Source organism: Pelodiscus sinensis, chromosome 6 (genome assembly GCF_049634645.1).
Source record: "Pelodiscus sinensis isolate JC-2024 chromosome 6, ASM4963464v1, whole genome shotgun sequence".
NCBI classification, from domain to species: domain Eukaryota; kingdom Metazoa; phylum Chordata; order Testudines; family Trionychidae; genus Pelodiscus; species Pelodiscus sinensis.
In genome coordinates this window covers 74230431-74243209 of record NC_134716.1, presented here as the reverse complement: position 1 = coordinate 74243209, position 12779 = coordinate 74230431, and the positions used below count along the sequence as shown (strand labels likewise).

General features: G+C 41.6%; 1 protein-coding gene across 1 annotated transcript in view; it reads left to right on the top strand.

Moving 5' to 3' along the window:
- The window catches only part of ADGRV1 (adhesion G protein-coupled receptor V1), a 391810-nt gene that overhangs the window by 265357 nt on the left and 113674 nt on the right, over positions 1-12779 (top strand). The gene's annotated exons all lie outside the window — the stretch shown is intronic.

Here is a 12779-nt window from a genome sequence, read left to right as displayed (position 1 = left end):
CATGACACAAAAATATAGAGGGTATTTCCACAGTCTCCACTTTCACAGCTTCTTAATTAGATAACACTTTCACTTTCACACTGAACCTATCTGCCCACTGAGAGGCACTCTTACACATTTTCCTGATGCTGAGAAGGGTCTGAAGTTGTCTGTTAATTTGTTCATGTGTTTTTGCAGCTATTCTGCTGGATTATTCTCTATAATGTGAATTTACTTAAGAAATGAAATGAAAAACTTTTTGTCAAATTACTGAATGAACATTCTATACCTGTAAATGTGCTATAAATAGATAACCACAAAGTATTACATAAAAAGGTGAGAGTGTTTGTAAAGAAATATATAAAGTAGCTCATCATGTTAATTTCTTTAGCATAAATTCCATTTTCTTTAACCTCAGAATTATGAATCAGCATTTGTGACCATAAGAAACTTAGCATGGAATAGTAACATAAAATCAGGTTTGTTTAATAGGTAAACTTGTGTCTGTAATGAGGAACTGATTAAATGAGTGGCCATTAGAGGGTGTATATATATAGAAACTCTACTGTGGTGCATGTGTGTGTATGTATTAAAGTATCTGATTTAAACTATGAAAGATTGGGGTCAAAATTTGCCCGGTCTTACACCATAGAAGCTCCAGTGATTTCTTTTCAGCTATACTGTATGGATATTAGGAAATTTATGCAGGGGAGGAAATGATACTGAATTTACAGACATAGGCCCAGGTTTTCACCTAGCCCTGAATCAGTCTGGCATAAAAATAACTGCAACTAAGGACCTGGGCCCATGCAGCTCGTGTCAGGGTGCATCTACTCTGCACTCGCAGGTCTCAATAAGATACGCAATTTGAGCTACACATCCCAGAATAGTTCTACAGTCTAGATTTACCCATAGGCTACGTCTACACTGGCCCCTTTTCCGGAAGGGGCATGTAAATTTCAGCAGTTGTCGTAGGGAAATCCGCGGGGATTCAAAGTAGGAATAAGAGCCTCCGGAAAAGGGCACTTTTTCCGGAGGATCGGGGCCAGTCTAGACGCTCTTTTCCGGCTTTTTTAAAAGCCGGAAAAAAGCGGCGGACATTTTTATTTAAATGCCGCGGGGGATATTTAAATCCCCCGCGGATTTCCCTACGACGACTGCTGAAATTTACATGCCCCTTCCGGAAAAGGGGCCAGTGTAGACGTAGCCTTCAGTGTATAGTACAGATACACTTCTCTGTAGCTCTATTTCTCATTCATTTATCAAAGTTGTTGTTTTATGTCCAACCAGTATTTACAAACTCTGTAAATTCACAATTAAAAGGATGTTCTAAATTCTTCCAACAGTCTGAAAGTGTCACAATGGCATCAGGGAATTGCCAAGTTTGAGGGAAGCCCCATGTATCATGCCTGTTCCCAAAACATATCTCCTATCCCAGTAGTTGGATGAAGCACAAAGGAAACATAGGAGCCAAAGCTTGCATGATCTCGCCCTCTTCCTCAGGCCTTGGAAACAGAGGGAGGCAAAGCAATACAGCAGTGTTAGGCTGCCAATTCAGATCTCCTAAATGAATTTGAGTTATGGTACTATTTTTATTTGTATTAGCATGGCATGTAGAAGTCTGAGTCAAGGGCCAGGACCCCATTGTGCCAGGTACTGTACAAACAGAACAAAAAGATGGTATTTGTCCCAAACAGCTGAGCTCAGTATACGAGCACAGCACAGGTTTGTGTTCAAAATAAATAAATACATGCAACAATACAGGACCTACAAAGAAGGGCTTCTTATTTATCAGACATAGATCTGTATGGATGCTACTCTCAGCACTTTTAAAGTTAATTCGGTTCATTAATTTTCCATGTTTTTTTTTTAATTTGCTGTCATTAGTATGGTTGAGAGTCAGGAGAATTGGATGAGATTGCAGTGCTTAGCTTATAACAAATACATTCCATGTTCATATAACAGCAAATGTATAAAATGATGTTGAAGTTAAATGTTGAACAATCTTTAAATGGAGGGATTTTTGCAGAAGTCTATCAACAGACTGTTTCTGACTTATACAATAAAAGATAAGAGTAATATCCCTTTCTAGAAAGCTGAAGTGAGATACAGAACAAGTACTTTTATCTGCTTCTTGAAAGTTGATATTGTGCTTAATAGTTTTTGCTATATCAAAGTTACATGTTATTGTTCTCATTGGCCTATTTTCCTTGTATTAAAGGATATATTTACCAGAGCTGATTTTCCATATTCCTTCTAGGGTTTTGTTTTTGTTTCTTGGTTCCCCATGCTTTGCAACATTATAACAGATCCACAAGAAATACTGTCAAATGTAAACAGTTTCCAGGACTGCAGAGTAGCTGGGCTGCATAGGAGCTCAGGGAAGGAATGTAAACAGAGCCAAGCATCCATCAGCCCACAAACAGCCCTTTTTAAAAAACTTAGATCTGTGCCTGGCTCTTTGATGCTAGTCCTATCTACAGAGAAATGGTTTCTTGTCTGTATCAGGAGTGACATGAGCATATTCAGTGCTTGAAGCAATTCCAGAAAAAAAGAAACTTACTACAGCACAGATGCTTTATCTGTCTCACTCTAAACATGGTATCTGTTATTTTTGGTCAGGATTCTTCATTGCACTCAGCATATTGTAATTTCACTGGATGTTTAATGTATAGCAATCTCATGTGGTAACTTGCCTTCTATCAATCAGTTAACTGATGAGTGGGCAGAATGAAACAGGCCAGTATATTAACCAGAGTACAGTAATGAAACATGATCATGTATTTTTTCAAAGGATAAGGTAATTTCATAGGATTAACTTGTTTCATATTGCACTAGACGATGCAATGCAATATATATTTCAGATTCTAGGAGCTACATATCCTTCTAAAAAGATCCATCTTTTAATCAGTTTGGAAATTATTTCCCCTCTACCTGTAATCTCTATGAGAAATGCTTTAAAATAAACCTGAAATGTTTCCAGTCACATTTCTAATCTGATATTATGAAACAGAAGACTTTTAAAATTATTGGTATGGATCCTTTGCTACTGCAAATTACCTTGTTTTTCTTATGAGATTGATTCAGTGGCTCGTATAATTAGCAATAATAAATATTAAATAAAAGTGGCCACAGGATTAAAGCTACTTCATATTTAATGACAAAAGAATTTATAAATAATAGGGTGGCAATTAATATAAAACAGTTTAAAGTATTTGCATTAAAAAGATGCTATTGTTGATCTTTGGATCACTGTCTTTTTATTAAAAGATATCCTGCAGTATTTGGCAATTTGTAGGTTAATTACATGAACTGCTTAGAAGCAGAACTGGTGCTCTGCTCTAACTGGGAACAAAAGCTCTGAGAGAAGATGCTGCTAGGGCTGGAACTAGCCAGTTTGAACCGGCACTAGTTAGCATTGACAGGGAGAGAAGGGTAGGAATCAGGATGGGGGAAGGGGAAGTACTCAGCAAAAAAGCATCTCATTCCAGCAGAATGTCTCCTTTCAAAATCTCTCTGTTAAAACCATTGTAGATTATCTCATTTGAATATGTGGTTCTGTGAAAAAGACCTGGTATTCTCTGTGCGCTCTGAGATGCATTTGCAACTCTGATACATTTTGACATGCTTTGTTTTTTGCTCTCTGTGCCCCTATTATTATATCACCAGGTAATTCAAATTCCTTAGTGTCAAACCTTTGCTGGAAAATTTTTTTTTAGTATAACGAACCAAGACTAGCTTCAAGGAGAAGGGATCTTATTTACAGTGCTTTTATACTTGCACTGTCCCACTGATTTCTGAGGAATTACTCCTCATTTATTCCGCTTGAAGTGAAGTCAAAGTTAAGGTAATCTTTTTAGGATAACAAACAAATATGTACATCATTTCAGGCTGCTCTTCAGAGACAAAGAAATGCTCAGGTTATAGTGTGAACATTTTATGTTAGGACAGCTCTTGGTTTTCTTAAAATGGTTTTGTCTCCCCACAGAATCTCTCTTCTAAGTTTCTTCCTTTCTCTTCAGCTGGCATAGGCAGTGTAATCGAAGTGCCACTGCATTCTGCCATCCCCAGCAGCCATAACAAACCCTCAAAGCCATTATCAGCTGGCATAAGTTGAGATGCTGTAACTGGCACCAGGGACTAGTTTGGCCCAGAACAGCAAAAGGCCAAAGACAGAATTTGGCTGCAACTGAGGATTGAGTCCTTACAAATGTCCTATGTTCTGCAAATTGACTGCTACAGAATTTACTCACTGCAGCCGTTACACTCCAAATTCTTAATTTTCAGAAAAAAAATTAGCACTTATGATTGTGGAGATTATACCCAGTTCACATTTTCAAAATTATCTGATGCCGTGATGCCTGTCTGAAGAGAATCTGAAACAATAGACCTAACAGATGTAAAATACTTTATTAATCTCAGTTGGGGCCAAAGCGTCTGGTTCTTTTGCAAGATGCCACCGAAGTCAGCTTTCTGCTGCAGAATTTCCTATTTTGATGCAGCCAGAGATCCACTAATTTGTTTCCAGTCTTTCTGCCCTGTTGGGCCCTGCCTGCAAGGCAATCTACTCTTCACTTTCCCCAGAAGAAGAGAAAATTGGTTTTAAGAGCGTGCTCCTTGCATGGTTCTATGCAGCTAGACAGCAGGGGGTCAAGGAGACAGAATCCAATATGCCAAGCAGGAAGCACTGTCAAGTATGCAGAGCTGCCGAGAGGACAGATGGGTATGGAAGGTCTTTCTTACTAGAATAGTGCCATTGAATTTGGCCACTGTGAATATATGGGGGACCATCCTTATTCTAAGGGTACTGAACATTTGAAACAAGGGACTTATGCTGTGATTATTTTGAACAATCATTTGGTATTGTCCTTGCCACTGAAAATAGTATAATGGTTCTGATTCTTTACCCCTTCCATGAGAAGAGCCAGTGAATTACTTCATCAGCCCACTCTATTTTTTGCATGTGTTTGCTATCTGTTTTCTCAGCATACCAGGTAATGAGGGAGTACTTTTTGTTGTTTTTCCCATTTGCTGTTTCTCAATTTCAGTGCTTTATTGGTAGAAACAATTCTTATCCAGGGTTTTTGAAACTGTGCACTAAGTTTTGAAATTGACTAAATAGAGCCCTTAGAAAAGGGGGCAATATAAAAGTGGGTCCTCTTCAGCTACTGCAATCAAGTAGAGTGCCCAAACAGATTAGAACTGCATCTAATTATCAGCAAACTCATTCCAGCCTGAGTTCTCTGGATTCAAGAATATTTTCCAGACCATTTTTAGTGTCTTGTATTAAAGGTCAGCTGTCTGGTCATTTTATGATACTGCAACATACTTGTCTTTTTGTCGCCAGTTATGGGACCAATTAGTTTTTGTTTAGGCACAAAGCAAGGCATAACACTGCAAGCAGTTTCACTTTGCCTGAATTGTAGATCAACAGAAATCCCCACCAGCTAATGTTTGTTAGACCCAATGCCTTAAATGTTTCCTTTTAATTTATGGTTTCTTTTATACAGCAGAGTTCAGTAAAGAGACTGATTTTTTTAAAAAATGTATATGTAACTAGAAGATTTACCCAGTGTTGCTCAGGTCCTTAATTAGTTTTTGCTTTTTGGAAAACAAAATTAAAATGTACATGCTTTATTTAAATCATTGCTTTGGGGTGGGGCGGAAGATGAGGGGTTTAGTACGTAGGCTGCCTTGGTGAGATAGGACTACCTAAGCCCTATCTCACTGCAGCAGCTAGGGGCCAGATGAGAAGTGCCTCTCCATGGCTGCAGCAGAGCATAGCAAGGGTGTTATGCTCCTGGGGGCAAAGACAAAATTCCCCCTCCCCGCTGCAGCACATGGGTGGGGCGCACTGCTGAGCCCGACCCTAGGGAGAGGGGAACTTGTACCATCTTTTCTTGCCCCCTCCAGTTTGGGGCCAGGCCCCTGCATGCAATAACCTGCCAGCAGAGATGGAGAAGGGTCAGGCTGGGGGTGGAGAGGAGGCTCTAGCTGGTGGCAGCGGGTGGAGGAGGTGCAGGCGAGCCAACGGATGACGGGGAGTGGAGGAGGATTCCCTTGAGTGGTGTCGGGGGCAACTGCCCCCCTGTTCTTTCTTGATGCACCACTAGGCTGCAACTCCAGCTGGTTCATCTGCGGGAGGGGTGCATGTCATCTGCCCTCTGTGCATGGTCAGAATGAGGACTGAAGCAAACTGTGCACTTTTCCCTTGCTCCCTGATAAAGGGGAACAGCCAACAATGTTCCCTTATGAATCAGGGGGTGGGGGGGGGGGGAGAGGGAGCTTCAGCCTACCTCACCTGCCCTAAAGGGCTCCTACGGGGTGGCAGTCCTGGAGGGGGTCATGCCCCCAGTCAGCACCTTTCACCTGCCTGGTGATTTTGTCTCTTTCCCCCCTCCTTTTATGAGAATCAAGCTCATTCCAGGCATATCCCATTTTCATGGCACAACCAAACCCTAAGAGGAAGTTGTATGCTGAATTTGGTGGCCCTAGGTCTTACCATTTAGGAGGAGTCCTTGGAAACACACACACACACACACACACACACACACACACACACACACACACACACACACACACACACACACACACACACACACACACACACACACACACACACACACACACACACACACACACACACACACACACACACACACACACACCACACCCCTCTCTTCACTGTGTAGCAGCATATGGCAGATTGGCCTAGCTTTATATTAATGAAAAGCAAAAGGCACATCTGTTATGTAACTTAAACACAACCTTGATAGTTCTGCAAAGTGAGTTACAAAACTAATTTTAATAATTAGTCTAATATCAAATATACAATGAGGAGAATATTGTACATAAAAGAATCTCCAATAGGAAAAGTAAAATTCTCAATGGAAAGTAGGCCTAATTCAACTTGTGCATGTACTATTGGTTTTACCTTTCAGTTGGGCTCTAAGGTTCTCTATATTTCAGATATTAATCTCACAGCAAGGAAAAAGTCTCCAGTCAGATTTTTAAAAGAGCTTAGCACACAGTTTTCACTTAGGTACCTATAGAAATGACCAGACTTTCAAAATAGCTCCACTCCCATTGAAGTTTCTAAATTGAACTAATAAAGAATGGGGAAATAATTTGTAAAACTTTCCATAGAAAATCATCACTTTTTTTGCATAGGTGCCATCTTTATGAGGTACTGGGAAGTGCTCGACACTTGCTCCACTCTATGGTCCTTGCCCATTTCACCCCTATTTAAGTGGGGTCTGCAACATCTAGATCCCAATATCTTAGAGTTTATGAGGCTTCAGTTTGGGAGCCATTTACAAAGTCTGACTGAATTAAAAGTATTCAAATTCTGGGCCCATTTATGTTAAAATAATGGATTTTCTTTCTCTTAACATTTCATATATATCGCACACATTAAGGTTCTGCCAAAAAAATCCTATGATGAATAGTCCTGCATTGTTTCTTGGAGATATAATCTATATATAGTTTAGGGTTGTAATAGTGAAGTCGATTAACTGATTAACTTATAAGCAAAAGCATATAGGCTAATACTATAGACTAAATGCATATAATTTTTTTGGTGGTGCCCCATTAGCCACACCCAAGACTCATGTTAACCACGCCCTCTGTCTCCCATTAACCATGCCTCTGGAAGTAACATACTCGGGGCAAGGTAGACACATGACCAGAAGTAAAAGGTGTCACCTCCCTCAAAAGACTTTTCCCACCATCCTCCTACCAACAGAGATTAGTTTGGCCCCCACCAAACCTCCATCATGCAACTATCCTGCAATTGCATTAACCCAATGTGTGTGACATTAACTCGGGGGCAGAGAGGCTGGGGGAAGTGTTCCCTCTAAGGCTTTGTCTACACTCGCGGCTTCTTGTGCAAGTACAGCTATTCTTGCTCAAGAACCCATAGAGCATCCACACTGCCGCCTGCTCTTGCGCAAGGAAATTTACAGTATTTTGGTAAGAGAGGGCATCTTGAGCAAGTGCTACGCTGTTTTCTAACAGGTATAAGCTCTCTTGCACAAGAGGGCAGTGTGCACCTGTACTTAGTTCATGTGGCTTGTTTGGATGTGCCACTGTGGCACCCAAGTTATTAATAAATATTTTATAAACCTTTACCTTTTCTCTCTGCTGCCATGTCTCCTCCCCTTGCTCCATCAGCTCCCCTGGTGCCTGCTGCCCCCCAACTCCTCACCCTCCTCTGCTGTCCTGAATCCTGCCTTTCTCACTGCCCTCAGCCCTCCTGAGACCTGCCCCCCTCCACCAGCTTTTCTCTCCCCCCTGTGCCCACTCCTCCAGTAGCCCTACTCTGATCATGTGAGCTACCCTTCCTCATCCCCTCTCCTAACACCTCCCTCTACACACCTGCCCTACCTCTCTCCTCTGGTGCTAGTCCCTCCCCTGCAGGTGTCTGCCCTTCTGTTTCACCCCCAGAATCCCTTGGCACCTGCACCTTCCATTAGCCCAGCTCCCTCTTGGTGCCTCCCCCTTCCCTTACTGCCCCTGCCCCCTTTGCCCTCTTTTTCCTTGATGCCCACGCCCTCACCACCCTCTGCCCCCATTCCCCTCATGCCCCTGTGCCCTCACACATGCCTTGCTCCATCCCGGCCTTCCTCATGCCCATCCCTTCTTTCAAGCCTTCTCCAGGCACCTCCCACGCCCCCCCTAAGCCCCAAAGCCATTCCCCTCTCCTCTCCTAGCATCATCCTGTCCCCCCTCACTGACACCTCCCCTCCTGCCCTTTTCCTCATTGTCTGCACTTGGCCCCCTGGCATTTGTCTCTCTCCTGCACTCTATCCCTTGGTGCTTTCTCCTTTCATCTCCTTACCTGCCCCCCCTCTCCTCAGCACAAGCCCCTTCCTCTCTGACCCTTACCCCTTATTTTCCCCTCCTCCTCCAGCAGCTGCCAGCTGGTCTGTAACAGGGTCGCCCTGACTGTCACCCTTCTGGTGCTCCCCCTACTCTGTCTTTCTTAGGTTTCTCAGCCCCCTTTTGGGCCACGAACCCCCACCCTGCAGTCTTTGGTTTCCAAAGTTCCTGCAGGCTCCCCATCACTTGGTGCCTGCACCGGGTCCAACTCATAGGGTTGCAAGGTGTCCAGTTTTCTACCAGACAGTCTGGTTTTTGGGCCCTTTGTCTGGTAAAAAAAAACCTAGAAAATACCCGACATATGCAATGTCTGGTATTTCCTAGTTTTCCAGTTGGGCGCCAGACTGAAGCCTGGCGACGGTGGGGGGAATGACTAGAAGGTGGGGCATGATCAGCACTGTGAGCCTCTAATGGGGGGACTGGACAGGAGGAAGGGGGGGGTGGGAAGCAGAGTTATGACCTAACTTGTTTTTCATTTGTGCCACATTCAACACTGTACCCTTAGGGGATTAAGAACCTGATTTTACTAATTTTGTGGGCTTCATTTTTATGTTTTATTGTAAATCACAAATAACTCATTTGAAGTCAACAGTGTTACACTAGTGAAACTATTATCAGAATCAGGCCGTAAACATTGAATATACTTGTCATCCTTTCACTTCCACGCTGTGCTTGGTACTAATTTACCAGGCCAATCTTTCAATGGTGCACAAGACCCAGGAAGTAAAATTTTTACAAAGCAAGCCAGGTTGCTGATGCACACAATTTTAATACTGTTGAGGGTGGAACCCCTCTGAGTAGCTGCTTTTTCCACTTCCGTGGGTAGAAAAGCCATGGCTGTAATGGTAAATAGGCAAAGGTGTCCTGGCCCAGTCTCCTGAGTAGCTGATAGCATTCTCGCTGGAGGGGAGAAGGAAGAAGAAAGAAATTAGCAGCAGTTCAAGGTGACTCTGTTCCCTTCCCTATTAGGTAATTAAATGACTCCTTTGCTCCTTCCCCTCCCTGCAACATCTGTAAATGGACAGAAAGACTGTGCTACAATTTCCCCAAGCCAGATCTGTTCCATTCCTCCGTTTACTAGCTCCTCTAGTGAGAGAGCTAAATATAGTTCAAAAACTACTTTCCCCAAACTGATTTTAGCTTTGTCAACACTGGAAAATTGACCAAATAACTATTGCAGAATAAATGTCACTTTGCGGACTAATTTCTTCCCTCACAAAGCAGGATGTTTTTTTCTGGTCAAATGTCCTGTGTAAATGTGAACTCAAAGGGCAGATTCCAGCTAGATGACTATATATCTGTGGTAGAAGGTGAATAAGCAAATAAATCCATGAACCTGAACAAAGTCCTTGGGCCCAGTGAAATCTGTACTAAATTATATAAATGCTGCAGTCAGACTCTGGCATTTGTTTCTGGCAATAATACTTAATGAGTCCCTAAAATCAAATTTGCTACTTTTTTTATATCTGCTGTTATTTTAGAGATGCACTGAAAAGATAAAGATCCTGAAACCAGTGCCTAAATCAAATATGTTTCTTTATTTAGAACAGATGGTAAATTGCTTCTTAAAAAGCTGGGAACCAGATTTTCCCCCAGTCTTGTGCATAGATCCAACTGAGTTTTATATCTGCTGCACATAAATAAAAAAAGATTAAGAAACTATTTAGTACTATTGTCTCTGATAGATCCGATGATACTATTGTGGTTATTTTAGTGTAAAATTCTCAAAAAGTCTTTTCTTGAGTGCAATGATATTACCATTTTGCTGCTAACAATGTATTTGACTTTACATTATTTATTGGGTTAACATCAGTGATATGGGCCTAACAGATGCTGTTATTATTATTATTAATAAGAATAGTAATTTATTAATGAAATAGTCAAAGGGTTTTGTGTTATGACAAAGTACTAGACAGGGAAGCCTTTTATTTTATTCTTATTCTTTGCACTGTAGAACCTTTAAATGAGAGAAACCTGCCTTGAGAATGTACTGTATCATACTTACATTGACCATTTTTGTGACCACCATATTTCTAACTTACAAACAATCCAGTTATGTTTGCTACCTAAAATCTTTAAATAAACCCACTCTTTTCAGAGCTTTGGGGTTAAAAATATTAGTAGCACCTCAAGCATTATCTGTAAGACTTATGTGTTCTTTAGCATCTATTAAATACATTCACATATCAGGCAAAAACTCCAGGGCTATGTCTACACTGGTGCGATCTTGCGCCAGAATTATGCAAATGAGGCTAAGCGTGGAATATCGCTGAGCCTCATTTGCATACCTAATGAGCTGCCATTTTTGCGGAAGAGGCTCTTGTCTCAGAAGGAGCTGTCTACACTGACCCTTCTTGCGCAAGAAAAACCCTCTTGCGCAATGCCATTATTCCTGAAAATAATCAGCGTAACATAGCCCAGTTGTTTCAAATACATTTTCTTCTGTATCATACCAGATGCCTCTAACACTATTCCTTTCCCAACCAGTAGGTTGAGACTGATCACTAAGTCTTTTGATGACCTCATTTGCTATACATAAAGATCTACTCAGTTTCAAGAAGGTAGAGGAACAATTGCAACTGTAACACAGGTAGATACACACAAAAGAAGGAGTGACCTCTGAGACCCAAGCAAGCTCTATTAATACATTGCCCACACATTGCCAACACCATATGAAGCCTGTAGGTCCCTTTTCCTATGTGCGGTGATCATCCTTGCCTAGGCTCACCAAGAGGGGCAGGCAAAGAGAGCAAGTGCCCCAGGGCCTGGTGATTCTAAAAGCACCCAGGGCTCCAGTTGTTATCACCACCCAGAGCCCTTGGCCCTAAGAATTGCCACCGGAGTGCTGCACGGCCATTCCAGACAACTCTAAGGGCTAGGGCGGGGGTGGTACTGAGGGGGGGCAGCATGGCACGTTCGCTGTCCCAGCCTGCCCCTTACACCTGAGGCCCCAATGCCCTTGGGAGCATAGAACTGCTTCCCCTTCTCCCCGTCTTGCCCAGGGGACTGGCATGGTTGTGAGGCATCCCTGCCCTCACCAAATATTTAGTGTGCTGACCCTGGAAATGTTCTAGAACCTGCAACAGAGCTGGCAAGTGCTTACACTGCTAAGCTTCTATGAAGTTGGGTATTGTGGGACCTTTCCACCAGAACTGAGAGAGAAGTTATGCCTCAGAAGGGGATTCTACCACGAGAGGGATTCTCATGCACAATCACGCAGGCAAAATAGAAACTAGTAAAATATACAGAGAAGCATTGTCATTGATAAGCCTTTTTTAAAGTAACCATATAGATGTTTAATGTTAAAACTAAAACAAAAGAACTGAACCCATTCCTTCATTGTGAAATATTTTTCATGTGTCCACTAATTATGCACCAATTTGATGACTAGTCTACTGAAATAATTTAGTAAAAATTATTCATGCAACTGCACCATGGCTCTTTGTTCCAAAGTGTTTTGTCTCCATTCAATATTAATAATGCAGATTAAAATTAGCTATTATTTTTCTTTAAAGATAAATATATTATTATTATTTTATATATTATTTTAAATATTTCCTTTAAACTGCGTCATTTCTCTCTGTTGCCCAATGCAAGTTGAATACTAAATCGTTTAACTTTAACTACAAAAATTGTTTTGTGGTCAGAAAATCTACACATTTTAGTGATCTCTTTGTGAGTGTTTTTGGTCTGGCAGTTAAAATTAGAACAGTAGAACATGATTGCTAGTCTAACCTGCAGAACAACAGCAAAAGGTATGATTTATTAATAAATAATTCCAGGAGAGTACCCCTTTTCTATTTATTTAAAGAAGGTCAGAACAGAAGAGAGCTGATCTCTGAGAACATTATGGGTTTTTAGTAGGTCACTTAGCCTGTTATTGTTCATTGCAATTAATTTCAAGGAATCATGCAGTCAAT